Source organism: Malaclemys terrapin, chromosome 1 (genome assembly GCF_027887155.1).
Source record: "Malaclemys terrapin pileata isolate rMalTer1 chromosome 1, rMalTer1.hap1, whole genome shotgun sequence".
Classification (NCBI taxonomy): Eukaryota; Metazoa; Chordata; order Testudines; family Emydidae; genus Malaclemys; species Malaclemys terrapin.
Genome location: NC_071505.1, coordinates 354,743,774 through 354,753,779, shown reverse-complemented (window position 1 = coordinate 354,753,779; position 10,006 = coordinate 354,743,774). Strand labels below are relative to the sequence as shown.

Here is a 10,006-nt window from a genome sequence, read left to right as displayed (position 1 = left end):
CGGACAGGGAGCAGGACGGGTTGGATAGGGAGTGGTTTCCCAGGGCAGGGGTTAGGGGCAGGAGGTCATGGGAGGGGCAGTCAGGGGACAAGGAGTGGGGGGTCGATGGGTGGAGAGTCCTGAGGGGGGCAGTCAGGTGGGTAGGAAGTGGGAGGGGGCATATAAGGGGCAGGAGGTCAGGCTGTTTGGGGAGGCACAGCCTTCTCTATGCAGCCCTCCATACAGTTTTGCATTTCCAATGTGGCCCTTGGGCCAAAAAGTTTGCCCACCTCTGGTCTAATGTCTCTCTGACTGCCCAGTCAGTAATTTAGGGAAGAGAGCACAGAACCAAGTCACCAGCCAGGTCTGCACAGAGCTCAGTCTGAGAGCCAGAGCACAAGGGAAAAACTTTAAATCTCTTTATAAGTAAAGAGCTGGAGTAGCCTGTCCCGGATCTGTTTGGTCCTCACTCCATAGATGATGGGGTTGAGCATGGGGGGCACCAGGAGGTACACGTTGGCAATGAGAACGTGGAAATGCAGGGGCACATTGAGCCAAACCGGTGTGCGAGGGAGGAGAAGAGAGCTGGGATGTAAAAGCTTAAGATGGCACAGAGGTGGGAGCTGCAGGTCCCCAAAGCCTTGAGCCGAGCATCCTTTGTGGGGAGGCTGAAGATGGCCCTGAGGATCTGGGTATAGGACAAAGAGATAAAAATCATATCCAGACCCCTCACACAGAGTACCACAAAGAGACCATAGTAACTACTGACGCGGGTGTCACCGCAGGCCAGCTTCACCACAGCTATGTACTCGCAGTACGAGTGGGGGATGATGTTGGTTCTGCAATATGGCCATTGCCTTAACAGGAAAGGATAAGGCAGTATGACCATGATGCCACGTAGCACCAAGGCCAGGCCAATCTTGGCCACCACGGGATATGTCAGGATGGTGGAATGTCTCAGGGGATAGCAGATGGCCACGTAGCGATCAAACGCCATGGCCACGAAGATCCCAGACTCCATGACGAAGAAGGAGTGAATGAAGTACATTTGGGTGAGGCAGGCACTGAAATCTATCTCCCTGACATTGAACCAGAAGTTACTCAGCATTTTGGGCACGGTGGACGTGGACAGGACCAGGTCGGTGATGGTCAGCATGCAGAGGAAATAGTACATGGGCACATGGAGGCTTGGTTCCATCTTCACAATGAACAGGATGATGAAGTTCCCCAAGACAGCTATAGTGTACATGGTGCAGAAAGGGATGGAGATCCAGACATGGGCCACCTCCAGGCCAGGAATGCCCAGCAGGATGAAGGTGGAGGGGTTGGTGAAGTTGGTGAAGTTGGAATCTGACATGGAGTAGGGGAGAAGTTGTTCCACTCTGAGGCTTTCCCAGGGCCCAGGGTATTGATCATAGAACAAAAGCCTGGATGGAGAGACAATGTTAATATGAGACACTACATGCACTACTGGATACTTTTTTCATGGGTGAAGCAGATTTGTTGCTCTTCACCCACATTTTCATTTTTCAGATAAATGAATTATGAACAACTGACCCTACTAATGCCAATTCCATATTTGATAGTCCTCCATGCATTAAATTTCTACATGTCGTGGTCTGGGAAACCTTAATAGGCACCAGTAGGAAACACAAGTGTGGATACTGGTTATCCCTCATTCTTCCTTAATGCAATGAAAGCCAGGCTAGAAATTCCATGCTATTCCCCGAGGCACCCAGTTGCTCAAAATCTGAAATTGTAAAAAAAAAAAAAAAAGCTTTGCCAATCCAGGTACCAAGAGGAAACATTCCCACTAGAACCACCTCAGGGAAAAGACCTGGGTGTCATCGATAGCTGTTCCATGGAAACACCTGCTCATTCACAGTAGCTGCCAAAACAAAGAAAATGTTCAGATGCCTAAAGAATGGGGTGGAGAACAACCTGCTCTGGAAATGCACTCACTTTTGATCACACAGTCTCTATAAAAGATATAGCAGATGGAAAGCAGATTTCTGAGACAGGCTGTGAGAATGGGGGAGGCTGCCATATGCGGAAGGACTGAAAAGTCTGGGACTGTTTAGTTTAGAGAAGCCACAGAGAAGGGGGCATATGATAGAGGAAAACAAAATATCAGAATGGAAATGATTACATTCCAATGGACAAAGAGAGAACAGCTCCCAACCAGTAATATCTATAGATAATTAGTGCTTCAAAAGGGCTAATTCCTCAAAGATGACAAATTATCCACAACACTGATCGGGAGGAAAAAAATATTCAGAAAAATGGGAATGAAAATTGGGGGTTCTTTAAGAAGAGTTTATCGATAGCTAACAAGCCACAATTCCACAGTCAAGAAAGCGAAGATCTCATATCAGATGAGGTGAGGGAATACTTTCTAGTCCATTAGCAGTCAAGGAGGATGTTAAGTAGCATCTATAGTAGAACCTGAGAGTTACGAACACCAGAAACAGAAACTATTAAAAATTAAAGGGAAAGTTTTTTTAAAAGGATTTAACAAAGTTAGGAAAAATGGATAATCTGTCGTGGGATTAGTTAACAAAAAGTCTAAGAATATAATTAATGAGAGTCACCAACAGACACAAATGTTTTAATACAGTCAAATGCAAAGTTATCATCTCGGAACAGAGAAGGCAGGAACGACCCACAGACTTGATCACTGTATGATGGAATTGAGGGACTTTCAAGGAAAGTGTGGGCCCCTTACTGAATGAAGGAGGCAACCTAGTGACCGAGGATATGGAAAAAGCTAATGTACTCAATGATTTTTTTGCCTCTGTCTTCACGCACAAGGTCAGCTCCCAGATTGCTGCACTGGGCAGTACAGCATGGGGAGAAGGTGACCAACCCTCTGTGGAGAAAGAAGTGGTTCGGGACTATTTAGAAAAACTGGACGTGCACAAGTCCATGGGGCCGGATGCGCTGCATCCGAGGGTGCTAAATGAGTTGGTGGGTGAGATTGCAGAGCCATTAGCCATTATTTTTGAAAACTCATGGCGATCGGGGGAGGTCCCAGATGACTGGAAAAAGGCTAATGTAGTGCCCATCTTTAAAAAAGGGAAGAAGGAGGATCCGGGGAACTACAGGCCAGTCAGCCTCACCTCAGTCCCTGGAAAAATCATGGAGCAGGTCCTCAAGGAATCAATTATGAAACATTTAGAGGAGAGGAAAGTGATCAGGAACAGTCAGCATGGATTCACGAAGGGGAAGTCGTGCCTGACTAACCTAATTGCCTTCTATGATGAGATAACTGGCTCTGTGGATGAGGGGAAAGCAGTGGATGTGTTATTTCTTGACTTTAGCAAAGCTTTTGATACTGTCTCCCACAGTATTCTTGCCACCAAGTTAAAGAAGTATGGGCTGGATGAATGGACTGTAAGGTGGATAGAAAGCTGGCTAGATCATCGGGCTCAACGGGTAGTGATCAATGGCTCCATGTCTAGTTGGCAGCCGGTTTCAAGTGGAGTGCCCCAAGGGTCGGTCCTGGGGCCGGTTTTGTTTAATATCTTTATTAATGATCTGGAGGATGGTGTGGACTGCACTCTCAGCAAGTTTGCAGATGACACTAAACTAGGAGGCGTGGTAGATACACTAGAGGGTAGGGATCGGATACAGAGGGACCTAGACAAATTAGAGGATTGGGCAGAAAAAACCTGATGAGGTTCAACAAGGACAAGTGCAGAGTCCTGCACTTAGGACGGAAGAATCCCATGCACTGCTACAGACTAGGGACCGAATGGCTAGGTAGCAGTTCTGCTGAAAAGGACCTAGGGGTCACAGTGGACGAGAAGCTGGATATGAGTCAACAGTGTGCTCTTGTTGCCAAGAAGGCTAACGGCATTTTGGGCTGTATAAGTAGGGGCATTGCCAGCAGATCGAGGAACGTGATCGTTCCCCTTTATTCGACATTGGTGAGGCCTCATCTGGAATACTGTGTCCAGTTTTGGTCCCCACACTACAAGAAGGATGTGGAAAAATTGGAAAGAGTCCAGCGGAGGGCAACAAAAATGATTAGGGGTCTGGAGCACATGACTTATGAGGAGAGGCTGAGAGAACTGGGATTGTTTAGTCTCCAGAAGAGAAGAATGAGGGGGGATTTGATAGCAGCCTTCAACTACCTGAAGGGGGGTTCCAAAGAGGATGGAGCTCGGCTGTTCTCAGTGGTGGCAGATGACAGAACAAGGAGCAATGGTCTCAAGTTGCAGTGGGGGAGGTCCAGGTTGGATATCAGGAAAAACTATTTCACTAGGAGGGTGGTGAAACACTGGAATGCGTTACCTAGGGAGGTGGTGGAGTCTCCTTCCTTGGAGGTTTTTAAGGCCCGGCTTGACAAAGCCCTGGCTGGGATGATTTAGCTGGGAATTGGTCCTGCTTTGAGCAGGGGGTTGGACTAGATGACCTCTTGAGGTCCCTTCCAACTCTGATATTCTATGATTCTATGATTCTATGACCCTGAAAAGGATTTAGGGGTCACTGTGGATAACCAACTCATCGTAGTGGTGAGTTGGAGCAGGGGAAGGATTTTACCGCTGCATATGGCATTGGTGAAACGAAATTTGGAGAATGTGCAGAAGAGTCACAAAAAGGATTGGAGGCTACAGAAAATGCCGGCCAGTGAGAGACTTAAAGAGCTTCATCTATTTATCTTATCAAAAGGATGATCAAATGGAGAATTTCATGGGGAGAAAACCATGGGTAATAACGGACTCTGTAATATAGCGGAGAAAGACAGAGCAAAGCCCAAGCGAGATACATTTCAGTTGGAAATAAGGGCCAAGTGTTTTGCACTGACGTTGATTAACCATTGGGACAAACTGCGAAGGGAAGTGGTGGATTCTCCAAGTCCCCATGTCTGCACATCCAGACTGGATGGAGGGCTTGATGGCTTTTCTACAGTTAAAATGCTATAGCGGCACTGCCATAGCTCTTCAGTGAAGACACTACTTAGCCAAGTAAAAACAGTTTTAGGTTGCATTAACAGCATGCAAGTCACCGGAGATGATAATATTCCTCTACTCAGTGCTCGTTAGGCTTCAGCTGGAGTATTGTGTCCAGTTTCAGTCACCAATGTATAGGAAGGACCCAGAGAAATTGAAAAGGATCCAAAGGCGAGAGACAAAGATGATCAAAGGGGTGGAATGCAAGCCATACAGGCAAAGGCTGAAGGAACTGGATATGTTTAGTTTGGAAAAGAAGAGATTGAGCAGGGACATGAGAGAGGTCTTCAGATATTTGAAAGGCTGCCATAAAAAAGATGGAGAAAAGTTGTTGTCTCTTGCCCCAGAGGCAGGACAAGAGTCAAAGAGTTCAAACTACAACAGAGCAGATTTAGATGAAATCATAGAATCATAGAATCATAGAATATCAGGGTTGGAAGGGACCTCAGGAGGCATCTAGTCCAACCCCCTGCTCAAAGCAGGACCAACCCCAACTAAATCATCCCAGCCAGGGCTTTGTCAAGCTGGGCCTTAAAAACCTCCAAGGAAGGAGATTCCACCACCTCCCTAGGTAACGCATTCCAGTGCTTCACCACCCTCCTAGTGAAATAGTGTTTCCTAATATCCAACCTAGACCTCCCGCACTGCAACTTGAGACCATTGCTCCTTGTTCTGTCATCTGCCACCACTGAGAACAGCCGAGCTCCATCCTCTTTGGAACCCCCCTTCAGGTAGTTGAAGGCTGCTATCAAATCCCCCCCTCATTCTTGTCTTCTGGAGAGTAAACAATCCCAGTTCTCTCAGCCTCTCCTCATAAGTCATGTGCTCCAGACCCCTAATCATTTTTGTTGCCCTCTGCTGGACTCTTTCCAATATTTCCACATCCTTCTTGTAGTGTGGAGCCCAAAACTGAACACAGTACTCCAGATGAGGCCTCACCAATGTCGCATAAAGGGGAACGATCACATCCCTCGATCTGCTGGCAATGCCATTAGCCTTCTTGGCAACAAGAGCACACTGTTGACTCATATCCAGCTTCTCGTCCACTGTGACCCCTAGGTACTTTTCTGCAGAACTGCTGCCTAACCATTCGGTCCCTAGTCTGTAGCAGTGCATGGGATTCTTCTGTCCTAAGTGCAGGACTCTGCACTTGTCCTTGTTGAACTTCATCAGGTTTCTTTTGGCCCAATCCTCTAAATTGTCTAGGTCCCTCTGTATCTGATCCCTACCCTCCAGCGTATCTACCACGCCTCCCAGTTTAGTGTCATCTGCAAACTTGCTGAGAGTGCAGTCCACACCATCCTCCAGATCATTAATAAAGATATTAAACAAAACCGGCCCCAGGACCGAGCCTTGGGGCACTCCGCTTGAAACCGGCTGCCAACTAGACAGGGAGCCATTGATCACTACCCGTTTAGCCCGATGATTTAGCCAGCTTTCTATCCACCTTACAGTCCATTCATCCAGCCCACACTTCTTTAACTTGGCGACAAGAATACTGTGGGAGACCGTATCAAAAGCTTTGATAAAGTCAAGGAATAAACATCCACTGCTTTCCCCTCATCCACAGAGCCATTTATCTCCTCATAGAAGGCAATTAGGTTAGTCAGGCACGGAGAATACATGCTGACTGTTCCTGATCGCTTTCCTCTCCTCTAAGTGTCTCATAATTGATTCCTTGAGGACCTGCTCCATGATTTTTCCAGGGACTGAGGTGAGGCTAACTGGCCTGTAGTTCCCCAGATCCTCCTTCTTCCCTTTTTTAAAGAAATCTCAGGAAAAACTTCCTAACTTGTCAGGAGCATAATGGAACAGACGTGGAAGCTCCTTCGCTAGAAGTTTTCCAAAGACGGTTGGATAATCATCTGTCCTGGATGGTTTAGAGAAAACAAACCCTGCATCTTGGCAGGGGATTAGACTAGCTGACCCTTGCGGTCCCTTCTCACCCTGTGGCTCTGTGATTCTATGACATGAAATCGTACTGTAGAGCAGTCTTAGTCAAATACAGTCTTTGGCCTCAATACAGAGGAAACTGGGTGAAAGGTAACACCCTGTATTATACAGGAGGTAATACAGGATGATCTACTGGTGCCTTCTGACCATGAACCCTATGAATCTGTCAATCAATAAACTAGATCAACCATTTACATTTACTCTGTCTCACTGTTAGGATATAGATATTCAGGCCTGCCTGTAAAGGCCTATGCTTTAAGAATGTAGGTGTATGTTTATCATTTAGCTAGTTATAGAGGTATAAAAGAAAGAATCTGTGTAAGGTCCATCTCTCCCTGTGACGGTCTGAGGCCCTGCTCTTAGGATAAGGCCTTTGGCCAAGCAGCAGAGGCAGCCATGAGCTGGGAAGCAAACGGTCACATCCTCACCTCCCAAACGAGTAAGGCTCTGGGGCTGTTAGGAAGGGGATCCGATCTATCACCTCCAGAGAAAGGGAAGAGCCTAGAAGATGTAAAAGGAAATTTCATTTGATAGTTTTCGGTCTGGTAAGAACTCACTTATCAATAGACACAGCTGGGAAACCCTTCTGTCTGTCTAGATGTAGTTGTGAAATCCTCACTTCTGTATTGTTTTGTCATTAGAGCTCCCACTTTGCTATTGTTTATTTGCATGGTCGCTGTCTGGTTCTGTGATTGTTCTGTCTGCTGTATAATTCATTTTGTTGGCTGTAAACTAATTAAGGTGGTGGTATATAATTGGTTAAATAACCATGTTACAGTATGTTAGGATTGATTAGTTAAATTTTAGTAAAATGATTGGTTAAAGTAGAGCTAAGCAGAACTCAAGTTTTACTATATAGTCTGCAGTCCATCAGGAAGTAAGGGGGGAATGGAAACAGGGAATGGGAACAGGGATTCAGGTAAGGCTCTGTGGTGTCAGAGCTGGGAAGGGGGACACTGAGGAAGGAAACTGGAATCATGCTTGCAGGAAATTCACCCCAATAAACATTGAATTGTTTGCACCTTCGGACTTCGGGTATTGTTGCTCTCTGTTCATGCAAGAAGGACCAGGGAAGTGAGCGGGTGAGGGAATAAGCCCTCTAACACTCACCACTCACAAACAAGGGAACATTCAGTTACAATAAAAGTCTGAACAGATAACACTGATAAAAGAAAATGTAATGGCTGTGCAGAGCAGAAAGGAGCACAGTCTTACTCTCTATCCCATCATGCCCACATTCCACTGGGTTTGTTGAGCAGGTCAGCGCCTCAGCAAGAGATGGGTACCTGTGAATCCTTAGTTGGAAGTGTCTTCCCTGGGAATCCCCCTCAGGTAGCCGTGTCCCACACCTCTCTCACCACAGCATCTGCAGTAGCATCCCATGCTGAGAGCTGACACAGAGATGTGCACTGTTTATAATATAGCTCTGTGCAATCTCAGGGGGGTTCACTCAGCCTCAAGGGGAGAAACAGCATCTGGATGGAAACGGTCTGGAGACTGGAGACACTCTAGCTAATGTCTCTTGTTCCATGTCTGCACTTTGGTGCTATTTATCCAGCTTTAGGAGTAAACAGCAATTATGGGACCTTCCCAAATGGAGATGAGAACTCTTGGGCTCTGCGCTGAGGCAGAGAGGTAAATTGGCTGCTCTCTTTATGTGTGTATATTTTAAAATTATAGTTCATTACTGTGAGGTTGCACTCCATATGCTCTATGAAAATAGGCTTATGAATCTGAAAATGACAGCTGGAATGCACTTTATGCAACAGGTCTCGTGTAACATATCATTGGAAAACTTATAATCTGCTAAATTTGATTTTCCTATTCATATGCATGTATCATTCTTACTTCTGAAGTTAGAAATATAAGGTATAAACTTGTACTACTAATGTAGTCAGATTAAGTGGAGACCATTAAGAGTGCTTCAGAAACAACGAGTTGTAAATGGGTTGTTTATCTGAGAGACTTCCTGTGTACGTGTGGGCCAGCCCGTGGGTAATGAAGAATGAGGTCTCACAGGGACATGTGACCATGTCAACTGACACTGAAATCCAGCTTAAATCCTTTACTTTTCCATTCAGAAGGAGGGGTGGGGGCCAAGCACAGACAAAAGATTCCCTCCTTGTGCCACAACTATAAAAGGGGGTGGAGCAGGACAAACTGGAGGCCAGTCATGAGAAAACCCCTACTTACCACCTGAGATGTCTGCTGGAAATAACAAGGATTCTACCGGGGAAAGGATTGGGCCCAGACTAGGATGGAGTCTAGTCTGTGAAAGAAACTAATTGGAACATCTTTCAGGGTGAGATATTACCTGTAATCAGTTTCTTAATGTATTAGGCTTAGACTTGCGTGTTTTGTTTTATTTTGTTTTGTGACTTACTTTGTTCTGTCTGTTATTACTTGAAACCATTTAAATCCCACTTTTTATACTTAATAAAATCACTTTTGTTTATTAATAAGCCTAGAGTAAGTAATTGATACCTGCGGGAGGCAAACAGCTGTGCATATGTCTTCACCAGTTATATAGAGGGCAGACATTTTATGGATTTACCCTTGTAGTGAGTCAGTGTGGCTCCCTGTCTCCCCGGAGAGGGAAGAGCCCATCCGGAGGCCACAGTGGGAGGAGTCATGGAGCCCTGAGCCTGCCCCTCAGAGGGTCAGGCGGTGACCCAGAAGCATAAAGGCTGGCCCTCAGAACTCAGTCAGGCCCCAGCTGCCGAAGAGACCAGACGTCTCCAGCCCAGCTCGGGGCGGGGAAACCTCCGCGACCCGGGGCGGCCACCAAGAGCTGCCGAGCCGGCCCTGCACCTGCTACCTAGAGGAGCCGCCAGGCCTGCCCTGCACCCACCGCCCGGTGGAGCTGCCCAGCCGGCCCTGCGCCTACTATCCCGAGGAGCCGCCGGGCCTGCCCTGCACCCACCACCCGGTGGAGCTGCCGAGCCGGCTCTACACCTACTATCCCGAGGAGCCGCCAGGCCTGCCCTGCACCCACTACCGGAGGAGTTGCCGGACTTGCCGAACGACGCCTGGCCGGATGAACCCATGGTCCAGGACCCCCCCGAGGCCGACACCAGCCCCCAGGTAGGCCCAGAGGGGGAGAGTGGAAGTAGCCCGGG

The 10,006-nt window shown here is 47.1% G+C and overlaps 1 pseudogene; it reads right to left on the bottom strand.

Annotated features, from left to right (window-relative positions):
* Window positions 1-389: 389 nt before the first annotated feature.
* Window positions 390-1,336, bottom strand: LOC128834198 (olfactory receptor 52B2-like; annotated as a pseudogene).
* Between the last annotated feature and the right edge of the window lie 8,670 nt (window positions 1,337-10,006).